Source organism: Mustela lutreola, chromosome 8 (genome assembly GCF_030435805.1).
Source record: "Mustela lutreola isolate mMusLut2 chromosome 8, mMusLut2.pri, whole genome shotgun sequence".
NCBI classification, from domain to species: domain Eukaryota; kingdom Metazoa; phylum Chordata; class Mammalia; order Carnivora; family Mustelidae; genus Mustela; species Mustela lutreola.
In genome coordinates, this window is record NC_081297.1 from 145138592 (window position 1) to 145155657 (window position 17066).

Below are 17066 nucleotides of genomic sequence, written 5' to 3' on the forward strand. Positions count from 1 at the left end.
GAGAGGCAGGCAGAGAGTGAGGAGGAAGCAGGTTCCCTGCTGAGCAGAGAGCCCAATGCGGGGCTCGATCCCAGGACCCTGAGATCATGACCTGAGCTGAAGGCAGAGGCTTTAACCCACTGAGCCACCCAGGTGCCCCTGAATAAGTAAATCTTAAAAACACATCATATGCGGGGCGCCTGGGTGGCTCAGTAGGTTAAAGCCTCTGCCTTCGGCTCTGGTCACGATCTCAGGGTCCTGGGAAGTTCTGCTCGGCAGGGACCCTGCTTCCCCCTCCCTCTCTATGGCTGCCTCTCTGCCTACTTGTGATCTCTGTCTGTCAAATAAATGAATACAATCTTTAAAAAAAAAAAAAAAAGACAGTCCTGTGAAAGGGACACTATTAAAAAAAACAAAAACAAAACCAAAAACACATCATACGCTCTGTGAAAGAAGCCAGACACAGAAGGTCACATATTGTCTGATTCCATAATGTGAAGTGTCTAGAACTGGCAGTCCACAGAGACAGAAAGCAGGTGAGTGGTTTCCAAGGGGAGGGGGAGCCGAGGGGCCACGAGTGGGCTCAGAGTTTCTTTGGGGGATGATAAAAGTGTTCTGGAATTGGACAGCAGTGATGGTTGTACAGCCCTGTAAATACACGAAAAACTGTGGATTGTACACTTTTAAAAGGTAAATTTTATGGTATGTGAATTTTATCTTGATAAAACTGTTTTGTTTTGTTTTTTAAGTGGTAAGGTCCCTACAGAGCAGTCTACCCCATAGGCCCCCAGGAGTTGGCCTACCCAGTCATGGCCCATGCCCCTTCCAAGTTGCCTGCCTGAGTGGATGATGGGGTGCGGGGGCAGTGGCTACTCTGACAGGGTGGGCGCTGCTTCCTGCCGTGGGTCCAGTCCATGCTTTTTGCTCTGGAGTTTGCTTCTTCCTGAAACACTCTTTCTCCCAGTCCTGCTCAACCTCAGGATCTCAGCGAAGGAGGGTGGGCTGTACTGGGTGGGCTTTCCTCAGGGCAGTGGGAAACCGTGAGGATGAGGAGGATGGCATGCCAGACTCGGGTTCTAGAAGGATCCCTTTGGCTCTTTGCGCAAGGGATGAAGGAGCAGTACGAGGCTGGAGGCATGAGGCCGAGAGGAGCCCACGGAGAGTGTAGGCCTGGAGAGGCAGGGCCCCGCCTGGAGCAGAGGCTGCGCAGGACAGAGAAGGAACATGCTGGGGAGGAATCTGAGAGCCAGAATTAAAGCGACTTAGAAGTAGCCCCGATGTAGGGGACGGGGAGGCTGGGATGGCGCCGGATCCCAGCGGTGCAGAGGGCTGGGGGGGAATGGGGCCAGTTCCGAGGTGGGGAGCACTGTGGAAGGAGCACATCTGGTACGAGCAGGTCGCATTAGCTCCACGTCCAGATGCAACCAGTCAGTCCCGTGACACTTCCCATATTCAACCCCCTTGATACTCCTGTTTTCTGGGTTAGGTCTCTGTACCCTGCACTGGCCAAGGCCACAGCCTTCTCTCTGGTCCCCAGCTCAGAAAACAGCGGTGGTTCCTCACTGCCCTCAGGACAAAGACCAGGTGCTCCCGGGGACCCACCTGGCTTTGCAGCCTTCCCCACATCCCAGGTTCGCTCAGTCCTGCTCCACACCCCCACCCCCCACCCCCGCCTTTGGGTGAGCCATGCTTCTGCCTCCTTGGGAGCCCTTCCTCCCTGAGCCTTGGCAGCCTGGGGCCCTCGGCTCTGCCAGTCTCTTCTGGAACACAAACCAGGAGGCATGACCTGACCAGGGTTTCCGGTAATCGTGACTTTATTTGAAATGACTTAGAAAATGTTATTACAGTGAAATCACATGTAGTCACACAGTTGTTGCATGACCTTAAATCGGAAAGAATTAAGAGGATCCATGGGTCTTAGTCTGTCCCGTGAAGTTGCTTCGAGCCCAGACACACTGCATGTCAGGTCCGGGAGAGCAGGGACCCCATCTGCCGAGTTCTTGGATGCAGCCCCAGTACCTGGGGCAGTGCCTGGCTAGTTGGGGTGCTAAGGAGGGGCTGGGTGAGGTGATGGGTGACGGACAGCAGAAGGACAGGGAAGAGAGAGGGAGGGGCAGGGAGACCAGGTGGCCGTGTGGGTGAATGGGTGGGTAGGAGGCTCAGGCTCAGGGGGCTTCCTGTGGGCCCAGAGACCACTTTCATCCCAACGCCCAGACCCGCATCCAGAGTGAACGGCTCTTCCCGGGGCTGAGCCGGGATCCCCGGAGCGCAGAAAGAACCGCCTCATCCCAGCCCACTGCCTGGTCTCCAGCCTCCTCCAGGGCTGGCCTGGAGGGCTGGCCTCTCCAGCAAAGTGACCAGAACTCTCTGGAGCCAACCTTGACCCCCTGCTTGTACTTGCACACACACCCTCCCCCTCCTCCTCTTCTCTCTCTCTTTCTCTCTCTCTCTCTCCCACATCCAATCCATCAGCAAATCCTGTTACATTATTCTCAACAGCCTCCGATCTGGCTCCCCGCTCGCCCTTGCCCCTCCCCCAGCCTACTCCCAGCTCAGCAGCCGGAGGGATCTTTGTAAATGGTGAGTCTGGGAGGCCTCACCATCTGGCCCCCATTTCCTCACTGGGGGCCTCCGCTACCGCCTCCTCCTCCCTCACTCCCCTCCAGCCACACCGGCTCCAGCCTTCTTGCGACTCCTGGACCTCACGGCCCGCTCCCTGCTGTGCACCTCTGCCCTGGCTGTTCCCTCTGCCTGGAAGTCCGTCCCTCCCAAGAGCCACGGACTCACCTCCTCACCTCCTTGCTGTCTTTGCTCAAATGTCACCTTCTCTCTCAGACCTTCCTTGGACACCTTATTCATAAATAAAAATAAAAATCTATCTTGTTTCCTTTTCCTGTTTTATTTTTCTTCTTAGCGTTTATCACTCTGGAGCAAAATATTTTTTTACGCCCTTAGTATGTTGTTAGTCTCTGTTCCTCCACTAGAATGTGATCTCCATGAAGGCAGGGGTCTTGTCCATTGCCACGTCCCCAGCCCTGAGCACAGGGGTCTGCAAGCCACAAGTGAGGAGCTCAATGAACATTTGCAGAATGAATGAATGAATCTAGGGGTTCAGGCTTGCTCTTACTGGGCTGGCTTGCCCCGGGCCCAACGCCCATGCAGGTCCTGAATGCCCCATCACTGCTTTTCCCCTTGGCCCTCGCTGATTTAGCCCACCAGGGGTTAAAGGATCCCGAAGTCCCTTGGGGCCACCCCCCGGGGTGGGGTGGGGGGAGTCTCCAAGCCCCATCAGACCCCAGGAGTGTCATTGGAGTGTCAAGCTCCAATGACAGCTTGGGGACTGCGGCCAACCGATAGATGAGCGGTGACAGTTTGACCTGCAGCGTTTCACAGGGACCTCGCACGGGCTTGCGGTCATAGACCCTTGACTCTGGAGACTCGGGGAACTTGTTGCCTGTGGAGGGTGCGTGTATACGTGTGCACGTGTGTGTGCATTTGAGTGTGTGTGTCACGTGCACGTGTGCAAGTATTATAGGCCTCCGGGTTCATGAACAGGCAGATTGCCATGGGCTCCAAACCCATGTCCCCTCACCCCAGTGACTCCAAGAAGGTGGCCTAGAGATGAAGCAGGACACCCAGGGAGGGGAGAAGGTCTCTGGACGATTCAGCCAGGAGCATAACAGGACAGCATCCTAACCAACACACGGTACAGCAAAGTCAGCCAGACCCAGAGGCAGAACCCGATTCAGCTACCTGCCCCCGGTCCTCTAAGCCTCAACTCCATTGTCTGCAAAATGGGTCTAATAATTCCCGCATTGCAAGGTGGTCGAGATTGAACAAGTTAATGTAGGTATTCAAAACACGATAACTATTTAGGTTACTGGTAGTTTTATTAGAGTTCACACTGGAGAAGGAGAATAGGCTGCCCATTTGTTCCAGAAGCTTTCCCAGAGCCCCCTTTCTGGCCTTGCTGTGAACAGGGCAGGGACACAAGGCCTTGCCTTCAGGGAACCTGTAAATAATAATGATGCTCGCAAACCCATGGGTCCCAGCCGGCTGGCTTTAGGAGGCCGTGTGGTTTCCTGCTTTATGAACACAACCTCAATTAATCCCCTAGAGAACTCTGTGAGTTGGGAGCCGCTAGTGCCATCCTGCAGATGAGAAAACAGAGGTAAAGTACTTGGTCCGTGGTCACCGCAGAACAAGGACAGCCCAGGATTTGGGTGGAGGGTCCTACCAGCACACTCAGGCAGGACAGAAAGCTGCACACACTCTGCTCTAGATCATTGCTCAAATCCAGAAAGCACCCAAGGCTGTTTCCTCCCTCCACTGGGAGGGAGGGTGCTGAACGGGATGGCTCAGGAAGAGACCGACCCATGAGCAGGGACCTAAGGGTACAAAGCCTGCGACAGGAGAAGGGGAAGCGGCCAGGCAGAGAGGGCAGCCCGAGCCAAAGACAGAGCGAGGGAAGAGCAGCCAACCCTCCCCGGCCAGATCCTGGCTCTGCCCTCCTAGCTGATGCAGCCCGCTCACACTCGCTTGCTTTTGTGTCTGAGGTCCCCGATGTGCATGCCCTCTCCCTCTGCTTCCTTCCCGGTCCAGCAGTGGCACGGCAGGATTTGAAAACAGACCTGTGCATTTCCTGCCGCCCTGCTCTGCCTCATAGAGGGAGAGATTTGAGCCCGAAGAGGCTCACGGAGGGTGGAGTCTGCCTGGAAGCGCGTGGTGAGCAGGGGGAGCAGAATGTGCAAAGATATGAGGGCAGAGTCTGGGTTGTGCCTGCCTGCATTGCTCAGAGTCCCCCCATCACATCCCAGGGCTCTGAAGCCAGTGCTGCTTCCACTGTCCTGCCTGAGGGGTGGTAGGGTATAGATAGGGCAGGGCATAAACCGGGTACACTTATACACTGGGATAGAATTCTGGCTCTTGTACCGCTCAGCCCAGTTTTTTCCTCTCCCTGAAATATGGCCTTCTGTCCTGTGACATGAGATTGTAGGCCCCACCTCAAGAATTACTTAAGCAGTGGGCACCTGGGTGGCTCAGTGGGTTAAGCCGCTGCCTTCGGCTCAGGTCATGATCTCAGGGTCCTGGGATCGAGTCCCGCATTGGGCTCTCTGCTCAGCAGGGAGCCTGCTTCCCTCTCTCTCTCTGCCTGCCTCTCAGGCTACTTGTGATCTCCCTCTGTAAAATGAATAAATAAAATCTTAAAAAAAAAAAAAAACAATAAGAATTACTTAAGCAGAGGCGAGGAAGGTCCCCAGCCCAGAGTAGGGTTTGCTCAACAAACAGCAGTTGCCTGGGGCATCATGACAGAGCCTCTGGGTGACAGTCCCCCCCACCCCTCTGGCTCCTGGAATGGAGCCACTTCCGAGCCTGGAACCAGGAAGCCCTGGAAGTGAGGGAGGCTCGGAGTTGAGCCTGGGTGGGTCTGTAATTAGAGCAGTGAGGTTCTTACAGAGACAAAAAGAAAAAAAAGGTAAACCCGGCCCCTCCTGGAGGCTGGGAAGTCTGTGGTAGCAAGAGGTCCCCTCTGCCCTCAAGGTCATGTTTTCCAAGGTCATTGTGGGGACCCCATCCCCACAGACGGCCCAGCCCATCTGACAGATGAGATGGGAGACAGATGCCTAGGACGGTTCAAGCCCTGCACGGACCCCTCGGCTCTCCAGACAGAGGCGGGGCTGGTGAAGTGGCCTTTTTCGCACTCTGACCTCAGAGCCTGGCCATCGTAGAAGTCTGGGGGTCCCAGGAGGAGACAGTGGCACTTACTGGGTACCTTCTGTGGGTGCTTTACGGTGTTCCCGGACTACTACTTCAGACACTTAGGTATTAATATTCCCATTGTACAGCTCGGGAAACTGAGGCTTGGAGAGGTAAACAAAAACTTGAATTGCTCAGTCCAAAAGCCCCTCTGACGTTATTCTTCCCTCCCACCGAATGCAGAGGTTGTTGGAACTCCGGTGATGATGGGGACCTCACTTCTGCAAAGATCGATCTTGGGCATACCCAAAAGAACGTTCTTCTCCGTGTGGGCTGAAACGGGCGACCTGAAGCTCCCAACAGAGCCCCCGGTGATCTGCTGCCTGGGCAGCCTTGGGAAATTGAATATAGCAGGACACCCCCCGATTAAGCAGCAGGACTCCCTTGGACAGGGCTCTTCTCTGAGCCTCACTTTCCCAAGCTGTACAATGGGGGTAACAACAGCCCCTGTGTGAGGGGGGTTGTGAGGCTTCAGGGAGCCAACAGCCTGGGAATTTTCCAGGAGCGTCCAGAGTCTTCAGAGCTTCTCTGAAGCCAAGAAAAGAGGCTCAGGGGGCTTTCCAGAAGCCTGACTCACCTTCTCCAAAGGAGGGAGTGGCCTTGATCAGAGCAACCTCATGGCTGTGGGGGGAAGGAACGAAAATTTGAAGTCTGTTATGAATGGGGATTTCGCCGTACAATTCTGCCTTTATTTTTAAAAAGAGGTTTTTGTAATCCCAACTTTTTTTTTTTTTTTTTCAGGTTTTATTTATTTATCTGACACAGAGAGAGAGAGAGCCCAAGCAGGCGGAGTGGAAGGTGGAGGGGGAGGGAGAAGCAGGCTCCTTGCTGAGCAGCGAGCCGGACAGGGGCCGATCCCAGCACTCTGGGATCATCACCTGAGCTGAAGGCAGAGGCGCTTAACCGATGGAGCCCCCCAGGCGCCCCTTCCCCTCCTGCTCCCCCTCCTCCTCCTCCTCCTTCTTCTTTAAAAGAAGCTCTACACCCAACGTGGGGCTTGAACTCACAGTCCCAAGATCAAGAGTTACGTGCTCTACTGACTGAATCAAGCAAGCGCCCCTCACCTGTACAGTTCTGGCTCTCCCAGAGCCTGGAGTGAGCTCACCTGTCCCACCCAAAGGATGCGGCTCAGTTTTGTTGAAGGACAGCAGAGCGTGGGTTCAAGGCCTTCGTCTGCCGTTTCCCAGCCGTTTGGTAATGTGCCAGCAGGTCACCTCTCTGCTCTGAGCCCTGGCTTCTCCAGCTCCAGGGAAAGGCCTGTCTCTCAGGGCTGCAGCACTCAGGAGAGTATGAGGTTAGAGGTCGCCAGACCCTTAAGTGCAGAAACGGGGGCGCCTCAGGCCCCCACTGGGGACAGCCAAGCCACCCCCTCATTGTCTTCCCTGCCTCTCTGTTCGCTGAGGGAGGGACTGAAGAAATGCAGCCCAGAGGATGGCCCCATGACTTTGCACATTCTGTTTCCCCTGCCTACCATGCTCTTCCAGGCAGACCTCTCTCTACCCTGGGTCCCTCCAGGCTTAATTAAGTCTCTTCCTCTCTGTAAAGTAGGACAGTGCTGCAGGAAAGGCTGTGCTCAAGAGTCTACCGATGGGAAGCTGAGCCCAACGGAGGAGAAGCTCCGCATCCAGGATCACAGAGATGCAGAGGGACAGCGGGGATTCCAACGCAGCCTCCACAGCTCCTCCTAACACCTCTCCAGGCAGCACTTAAGACCTTCCCCAATCTGTCCCCTGCCGGCCAAGCTGTGCACATACATGTCGGGTACATTTCCCCCTGGGGAACCCCAACCTGGAAAACCTGCCCTCCTCTCCACCCACCAGGTTCCTGTTGACCTCGAAGGCCCCACTTACTCTCCTGTGCCCACCCAGGCCCGTCCTCAGCCCCAGGAGTGCACTCGCACTTGTCCGCCCAACCCCTCTTCCTCCAATTCCTCTTCCTCCTCTGGCCACCTCCTGAGCCACCACCTTCAGGAAACAACCTCTCTGAAACAAAGGAGAAAGTGATATAAACATCCAAGGAAAGCGCATACCCGGAAAAGGGACAGCAAGTGCAAAGGTCCTGTGGTAGGAATATACACGAGATGTTGGAAGAAATGCAAGGAGGTCAATGAGTGGTGTGAGGGTGATGGGAACTGAGAGGGATCAAGCAGCGGACAGACACAAGACTCTGCTTTGACTCTGACCGAGCCATTGCAGGGTTCTGGGCTGAGGAGTACAGAATTTGACCTAAGTTCTAACAGGATCACTCTGGCTGCTGCACCGAGAATGGAAGCCAGGGGCCCCAGGGAGAAGCAGGAGACCCACGAGGAGGCAGTTACACGCATACAGTGGCAGCGGACATGGTCAAATTGCTGATATATTTTGAAAGCAGAGCCAGGGATATTTGCTGATGGATTGAATAAGGGAGGAGCCCGGGGAGAGAGAGAGGAGAGAAAGGGAGGGGAGGCATCAGGAGTGTTTGCAGGGCTGTGGGGCCTGAGCAAGTGCATGGAAAGGGGAGGTGCTCTTACCTGAGATGGGGAAGATGTGGTGGGGGGGTAGGTTTCTGGGGGTGACCTCTGAGGGAGAGGGCCCAGCGGCCGTCCACATGGGGATGTGGCAGAGGGCATCGGCGGCATGGGTCTGTAGTTCAGGAGAGAAGTCCAAGCTGGGTGTGAGTCCCCATCAACCGTATGAGTGCCCATCTTTTGCACATAGTAAGTCCTTAGTAAATGGCTGCTGACCTGGCCCACAGGGCCTTGTGGGGGACACAAAACTAGCCACAGCCCCACTGCTGGCCTCTAAGGGAGGTAGATAAGGGCCCTGGGGCCCAGCGCAGAGCCACACCCTGAGAGGGGCCAAAGATGACCCGAAGAGAGGGTAATCTATGCAGGCCTCTTGGATGGGGCAGTGGAAGAGTCTTGGCAGGGACGGGGCAGCCACTGGAAGGCAGTGCTCCGGCTGCGCGGATGAGCTGGAACAGGTGGAGGAAGGCTCCACAGAGCCCGGGGAGCCGGAATGCGGAGGACAGGTGCAGGAGCCCACCCCCTGGCTCCAACCTGGGCTCCGTGACCTTGGGCAAAGATGCTTAATGTCTTTGTTTTTGCTTCTAAAATAGGAATCATGGACACAGGGGACCCATGGAAAGTTCTGTGCAGAGCAATGAAGAATGTTCCATTCGGCCCTTGGCTATCCTCCTCCTGGGCTCAGCTTGACACGTCCCCTTGCATCCCAGGCCCAACAGTCCTACCGGGCAACCTGCCTGCAGGGCTCAGGGGCCCATCTCATAAAAACAGCTAAGGCCTGGTGATCGCTCACTATGTCAGTCCTCACGATGGCCCCACATGTGGGGTTGGCCCTATTGCTATGACGCAGATAGTAGCTGGCAGAACCAGGATGTAAAAACTAGAATCTACACTGGCTTCGCTTGGCTCCAAGGCTGTCCCCGGAGCCCTACGAAGTGGTCGGGCACCTGGGGACTGTCCAGCCTTACGGATTCTCCCAGTATGCACGGTGGGACCCTTGTGCCAGGAGGTTGGGGGGGCTGGGCACTGACTACAAGATGACGTGACTTGCCCAGGGCCCCACAGCTTGTCCAAGTGGGAGTGGAGACTCCAATGCAGATCTGACAGACGCTAAATGCCGGTGCCAGAGGTGTCGTAGGCATAGCACCCCCAAACCTGAGCTTCCTGTAAACTGGACCAGCATCGGGGGGAGCTTCCTCCGTCTGGAGCTATTTCTGAGCTCTGAGGTCCTCTTTGGAGGGGCAGGGAAGACAGTGGGTTCCCCCACGCCCACACTGCCCCTTTACTGTCTGCTCCCCTCCTGACTTTGTCCTTTCAAATCGGTTTTTCATCCCCAAAACCGCCCTGTTCCCAGCTCCCTGTTCCTGGCTCTGCCCTGCCGAGAGGACACTGAAAAGCAGGCTTAACTGCATCGTCTTTACAGTTTCCCAGCCAGAAAAACCAGCAGAGGCAAATACAATGTTTGCAGACCAGGTCAGGTCCAAGGTCACTCTATAAAAATGGATTCCTGAAAAAACATAAACCAGCAATTTGCCCAGTGAATTTTATTGGCCTCAAACCCAAACAAAACAAAACACACCCAAACAAACAAACAAACAAAAAAACTACCCCATTTGAATAACGAAGGGACAGAAACCATTCCCAGTTCCTCCTTTACTAGTGAATAAGGACACACAAAAACTCAACCAAAAGCAAACACATTGCATTAGGTCTGATTTATTAGACACTTTCAGTTCATAAAAACCAGCATTTCTATTAAAATAGGATGATATCCAAAAGGTCCGTTTGCTTAAAAAAAAAAAAAGAAAGAAAGAAAAAAGACTGTATTTAATACAGGACAAGGCTTAGTTTTATTTTTTTGTTTTTTAAACAAAGCTCACATTCTCCTGACTTCACTCCGGTTACTACAGCCAGAGGGAAACTGATTTCAGAATCCATCTGATATGTCGGATTTCTTTGTGGCATCCACTCATCGCTCAGCAGCCAGCCATGATGTCATAAGCCCATCAGATTTCCGGTAGGGGGGAAACGCTGGGGAATTGGAAAGAATGGATGTTTCTTGCCGGTCAGGAAAGGGGGGCTGGGGGGGGGGGAAGGGGCTGGGTGTGTTAGGGAGGTGGGGGGCGGGAGGCAGGCTCAATGTTTGTGATATGTAATGTCAGGCAGAAATCTGAAAAATCCAGCCTCCCAGATGTTTTCTAAATATCCAGATGTCTGGCACTGAGCAGACCACGCTCCCCACTACCTCCCATCCCAAGAGGCGCTCGGCATTTCGGCTTTGACCTCGAGTCTATGGCGAGTGCACGCTGCCAGGAGCCGTGCATCCTCAAGGCTGCCCACTCTTGGGTTGGGAATTTTTTTCTAAATCTTTACACATGGGTGACAGGGGTAACTAGGTCCAGATTTTTAAAAGCTGTTGAAGCAGTGATTTGAAAAGTTCAGTCCCTGGAATTAGCTTCCACGGAATACGCTATAGAAGCCAGAAAGGAAGAAAGCAATCCTATAGCCAACACTCACACAGACATGCGTGACTCTTAAGCCACAGGACTTAAAAACCCCAAACAAAACCAACGAGTCTGAGAATGAGTCTGAGAATGGAGGACTCCAGACTGACACTGAGAAGCGATGAGCCCTCCCCCAGGAGCACGCTTCCCCCAAATCAGAAAAACACCAAACAGCTTTGTTCTTCCTGACAAAGCCCCTGGCTTCCAAGGAACAGACAGTGCCAACAAAAGCACAGGGTAGAACTAATTTACACTGAGGCTCGGGGCTTCAAGGAGTCATAAAGTACAGAAATGGCTTTGCCGGGGAAGCTGCCTCCCTTCAGCTAGCAGTGGGGACCCCCTGGCCTGGGGGAGTCCCACAGGCCACAGACGGAGTGGTGTTTGGGCTTCCAGGCACACACGCCCACTGAGACCACCACGGAGGCCTGTGACATCACGGCTAATTGCTCCTGAAAATGAGCCAAGAACTGCAGGCCCCTAGGGCCCAAACCCTGCGGCTCCGGCTCCGGCTTCGGCTTCGCAGGGAGCCAGGAGGAGAGGCAGCTGGGGAGGGGGGCCATCTCCAATTAGAACCCAGCGCTTGGATAATGCAAAAGAGGGTGGCCAAGGGGGAGGGTGTCTGGCAGAGGGGTGGAGGAGGTACACGGTGTGGTGGGGCTCAGGGGTCGACTCGGGGGTGCGCTCTGTGGCCTCATCTCCTAGAACAACCCCTATGCTTTCGAGATGGGGAAATTGAGGGCCAGGAGTGGCTGAGTGGCCCGCCCAAGGTCACCAGGCTAATTAGCGGGACAGCCTGTACCGGGGAACAGAAAACACAGGCCTGGCATTGCACAGCCCTTCCCTGAATGTTATCTAATTTAATCCTCCCAACACCCTGTGAGGGAAGGATTATCATTAACCTCAGTTACCAGAGGAGCCAATGGAGGCGCAGAGAGGTTAAGTAAATTTGCCCAAGGTCACACAGCTTGTCATTAGCAGAACTCGGCCTGAAACTCTGAGCTGTGCCAACTCCAAATCCAGGGCTCTTTCTGTTGGGGTGGGGGTTGGGGGGGAGATGCTTCAGGTTTAACTGGGAGCAGTGAATCTGATTTAAATACATATTTAAGATGCTGGTGATCCCCACAGAACAGAAGGACGTAAATCATTGCAAATTAATTTTTTAAAGCAATTCCAGTCAGGAGGGCTGGCTGGCTGGCTGGCTGGGGAGGCCGCTTCTGTTTGGTCCCCGCCAGAGCCTGAGTAAGGCTTGCAGACATTCTAGCATAGCATGGAGGCAGCTCCCTGAGGTGGACGGGCGGAATGGGAGGGGGGAGCTGAAAGCTTTGTTGGGCATCTGTGAGAGCGTAATCTGCCACCGGAAAAGTGCCAGGCCCACAGGTCTGACAGAGCCAGGGGAGGGAGAAATCACCAAGTGTGGAAACTATGGAAATGAAGGAGAGTTGGTCTTTCAAAGCCTGAGTCCTACTTTCCTGCCAGGAGTTTCAGGGAAGGGTGGGGAACCTCCATGTTCCTCACAGCTAGCTGTGGCCCAGAGGCCTGACTCTGGGGCAGACAGGTGCCACAGACAGCCTGTCGGCTCCAGATTGGGGGAGAGGCAGGGGACGCCAGGCAGTTCCTATGGCCCTAGACCTTGGCCATCTGGGGACCCTGATGGCCACCACCTTCTCCAGAGAAGCATTTGAAAGAAATCAAGCCTCCCAGAGTTGGGACAGAGGTTGAACTGAGGACTAGGTTGGTCTGAGCTCAGAGAACAGGACAGGCACATGTCCTCTGGCCTCCCCCTCTGCAGTCCCTTCCCTTCCAGTGGAATAGCCCTGGAGCTTCAGCGGGCCATCTCTGCCAGGCCTCTTCCTGCTCACTTCCTCAGCAGGCCTGCTGCTTCTTTTATTTTGCTTCTGTCAATTGCAAATGGGGTGTGGAGCCCAGGACTCAGTCCAGGGAAGGAGAGAGAAGTTTCTGCCATCTGGATGCCCGACCTGGCTGAGCAGTTCACATTTTTCTGGGGGAAATTCTACCCATCCTTTATTCAATTTGTCTATTGTCTACCCAAAAGAAATTTGGGTCCTGCCTTCGTGACACTTACATTTGATGGGGGGAAACAAATATTAACCCAATAATGACATAAAAATATCCATGGGAGGAGTGGTCCCCAGGCTATGACAGCCTGTCAACAGGGGAGGTGTCAGGTCAGTGAGGTCAAGGAAGGCTTCCTGGAGGAGGTGACTGGGGCCCAAAGGTTGAGGAGGCAGAATCCCTCACTGTCCCCTCTCCGGAGCCTTTCTTCATGACCACCCAAGGTTGCCTCCCATTCCCTTGCCCCATTCCCTTCTGGACTATTATTCATCATCTGCGTCCCTGCCCTGGTCTGGAAATCCCAGACTAGGTCGGCCTTGTTCACCACTGAGTCACCTGTGCCTGGGATTTTCGATGAGTACTTGTTGATAAAACAAAACAAAACAAAACACACACACACACACACACACACACACACACACACACACAACATGTGCAAAGGACCTGTGGTGCAGGAATCAGAGAGAAGGGGGGGTGCAGGAGTAAGAATGGGGGCAAAAGTCACAGGGAGTACTGGGAAATGGGACTGGGCCACCCCAAGAGCCACCCTGGTATCTCTTCCCTCTTCTGGGCTCCCTTCTGCCTTCCCCCTGTGGCAGAAACTGGGTTTTGGGGTCTTCCTTCCCCTACAGGAGACTGTCACACAGGTACTCTGTCCCACTCCATCTGCCCCAGGCACAGCATCAGGAAGGCGGGGACTAGCATCACCTGCCCAATAGGCTTCCTCCCCACCCCTGCCTTCCGTCCTCCATTCACTCCCTCTCCAGTGCTCAAGGGCCCCCCAGATCCACGGAGAGGCAGCGGGAGGCCGAGCCAGCAGTCCCGATCCTCTCCCTACACCCCACCCCCAAGCCCCATCTGCACCCGCCTCCCCAGCTCCCCCCACGCCTTTCTCCTCACTGAGGCGAAGTGGAAGGAGAGAAGGAGCTGGGCTGCGGGCTCGGACCAGACCGGGTTTGAGGCCCCTCAGCGAGTGTCGTGTCGGTAAGCTGGCCTCTGCCCCTCAGATTCCTCCAGGTGAGCTGGAGAGACCCCCGCGCTCCAGCGGGCACAGCGCGGGCGCTTCGGGAACCTGTCTGAAAGGCTCGAAGTCAATCTCCTCCGCTCTCCCGCCCGCGCTCAGTTCAGCGGCTCCCTCCGCCCGACCCCTCCCACCCCGCGGCGGCAGCTGGGCCGGGGCGCGGGGATCCCCAGGCTCCGGCGGCGGGGAGCAGCGGACACTCTCCGGCCGCGCGCCCCGGGCCCCGCGCCGCTTCGCTCTGCGCTCAGCCCCCCGGCGCGCCCGCTCCGCGCGCTCCGGCAAACTTTCCGCGGCCGCCCCCCGCGCGCGTCTACACCGGCCCTCGGCTCTGCGGCGCTCCCCCGGCCCCTCCGGGGCGCTGCGGCGTGCCTCGGTCAGAGTCCGCGTCTCCACCGTCTCACTCCCGCGAGTTACGCTGACCGCCTGGACTACCTCGGGATTTCGGAGGCGCCTCCGCCGGACCGCCTGCGCGCGTCTACACCGCCACGGCAGCCCCCCGGGTCACTGAAGACTCCTCGGCTCAGGAGCCGCGTCCACGCTGCCTCCGACATGCCCCAGCTCCCGGACCGCGTCTACACTCTTAAGGCTCACGAGGCTCAGAGGGCGACCCAGGACGCAGACCCCGCGACAGCCGCTCAGTGAGCGGGGTGGTGCCGCGTTTTCCCCCGGTGCCCCCGCGCCCCGCGAAGCCGGCCGGGGGCTGCTTACCTTGCCCGCGCCCTCACGCTCCGGTCTCGGCGGTGCAGTCAGTCCCTTTCATACGTTTTGCAATATTGTCGACAGCGAAAGAAAATATTATAAATCCTCTCCCAGTCGCGTGGCTGCCCCCCAGTCTCCCCGCTTTCCTCTCTTTTCGGCCTTTGAGACAATACTCGGCCCCAGCGGCCGGCCGCTGGCCCGGGGGCTCCAGGCGGGCGCTCCTGGCCGCGGCGGGGCGGGGCCTGGGCAGACAGGGGGCGGGGAAGGGGCGGGGCAGGGCGGGGCGCGCGGGCTCCAGCGGCCCTCCCGCGGGGAGCCGGGGCCCTGCTGCCAGCGCTCCTGTTCCTGCGCTGATTGGTCGGCCGGCCGGCGACGCTGAGGCCTGACTGGCTGAGATGAAGAAGGGGCTCAGGCAATGGGGTGGGGGTGACGGGTTTCATTCTTTGCCTTTTCTTTCCTGCGGCCACCGCTGCTCTTTTGGGCCCTCCTGAGATCCGCAGCCTTTTCATCGCTGCTTCCGTGCACCCCATCGTAACACTTAACCACCGAGTGTAACTGCATTTCTTTGCCTTTGGCGACCAAAGAGGTAGCACCTTGAGGTCGGGACCCTGGGTACGCGGTGCTCACCACTGTACCCCCAGGGCCTGGCATGCAGGATGTACTCACACTGTGTTTGTTGATTGAATTAATGGAAATTAATTAATGGTTTTTAGAGCTCTCTTTAAGGCTGGTAACATCCCTAGAGAATGGTATTATCATTCATTCTCCTTCAAGAATGGAGAGATAGACGTGCGGAGGAATGCTGTTGCCGGGAGTGATGGCCGAGCTGATACTGGGACACGCTTACACCACTGGACCTCAGATCTCTACACAGCGATGCGCTGTGGACCATCAGGGCCTCAGTTTCACAATTGTCCAAAGATCAGATTGATTGGAGAAGGTGGTTTGGAAGTTGTTTCAGTGAATATGTTGTAGGCAGCCCTGTGCTTGTCGGTGTTAAATTCTGGGTTCCTCTCCTTTTCTGGCACCCCTCCCCCACAAATCACAGGGGATGTTAAAAGCGCTCTGGTCAAACCAGGCTACCTCACCCACCTCTGAGGGTTTGGGGACATGTGGGAGGATTTTTCTGGGGGGAGCCCAGGGAAACTGACTTGACCAGGCATGCTATTGCGGGGGGAGGGAATCCTTGGGAAACCCCACTGCATCCCAAACTGGTCCTTTTTTTTTTTTCTTTTCTTTTTAAAAATAGTTTCCGTGCCCAGCGTGGAACCCAACTGTGGGGCTTGAAATCATGACCCTGAGATCAAGACCTGAACTGAGATAAAAAGTCAGGCATTTAACTGACTGAGTCACCCAGGTGTCCCCCCAGACTGGTCCTTCTGACTGAAGGGTGGACTCTGAGATGAACTAGGGGAGAAGGTTTCCTCCCATAAAAGAGGGTATAGGAGCTGCTTCTGGAGTTGGATGAGAGCACTAATTGACCAGAAATATGGGCCCCAGAGTAGCTTAGTGGGCTAAGCCTCTGCCTTAGGCTCAGGTTATGATCCCAGGGTCCTGGGATGGAGTCAGGCTTTCTGCTCAGGAGGGAGCCAGCTTTCCCCACCCCCACCCCCACCCCCGCCTGCCTCTCTGCCTACTTGTGATCTCTTTCTCTCTCCATCAAATAAATAAATAAAATCTTTAAAAAATAAAAAAAAAAACAAATTTAAAAAAATTGACAAAGACACACTGCCTAAGATCCTTGGACGGCCAGATTCAGGCATGCAGAGGAGCGGGCTTCATGGCACAGGGAGTTCTCCCTGTGTGTCTCTGTTTTCACAGGATCCCTTGTAAGGACAACCGCCATTGCATTAGGGCCCACCCTAACACAGTATGGCCTCATCTCAACTTCACTACATCTGCGAAGGTCCTATTTCCAAATCAGTTACATTCACAGGTTGGGATATCAACATCTCTTTTTGGAAGACACGATTCCACCTGCAACAAGGCTCAATGAAGAAAGAACATTCTGGTCGGAGGAGGACAGCAAGAGCAGGTGATCCTTCTAATGCCCACTGCTTTCTGGGGTCTTATCTTTGGCTCCTCTCAGTTCCTGTTACCTGGCAGCTGCTTGTTCTGAGCCAGGAGTGAGCTGATCCTCTGATAGGAGGCTTTCTCAAGCCTCTCTCTCCAGCAGATTCTGCCCAGCCTGCCTGTCCCTCCTTTTCCTGCCTGCATGGTCCCCACCCCCATCCACATCCCACATATGAGATGGACAAGGACAATAAAAGCTGTTTCACAAGCAGGTGGTGATTAATCGCCAAGTTAATTAAAGAGGCAGTAATTACAGTCAGATTTCAGAAGAAGGAGCCATGTCTTGGGCAGGGATGGGTGGTCAGCCTCGGTCTCCACGAAGAGCGGGGGCTGGAAGACAGAAGGGATTTGAAAAGACAGGAAGGAAAGGCAAGTAACATTTTTAACAAGTGGGTACTTCAACCGTAGCTGTAATGTTTTATTTGACGAAGTTAGGTGGTGGGCTCAGACATTAAGC

The 17066-nt window shown here is 55.3% G+C and overlaps 1 long non-coding RNA gene across 1 annotated transcript; it reads right to left on the minus strand.

Moving 5' to 3' along the window:
* Positions 1-9970: 9970 nt before the first annotated feature.
* On the minus strand, positions 9971-14767 carry LOC131839564 (uncharacterized). The gene is made up of 3 exons (XR_009356982.1): positions 14546-14767; positions 13717-13892; positions 9971-10270 (listed from the first exon to the last, which is right to left on the minus strand). It is a non-coding gene; the product is annotated as an uncharacterized LOC131839564 (long non-coding RNA).
* Positions 14768-17066: the final 2299 nt, after the last annotated feature.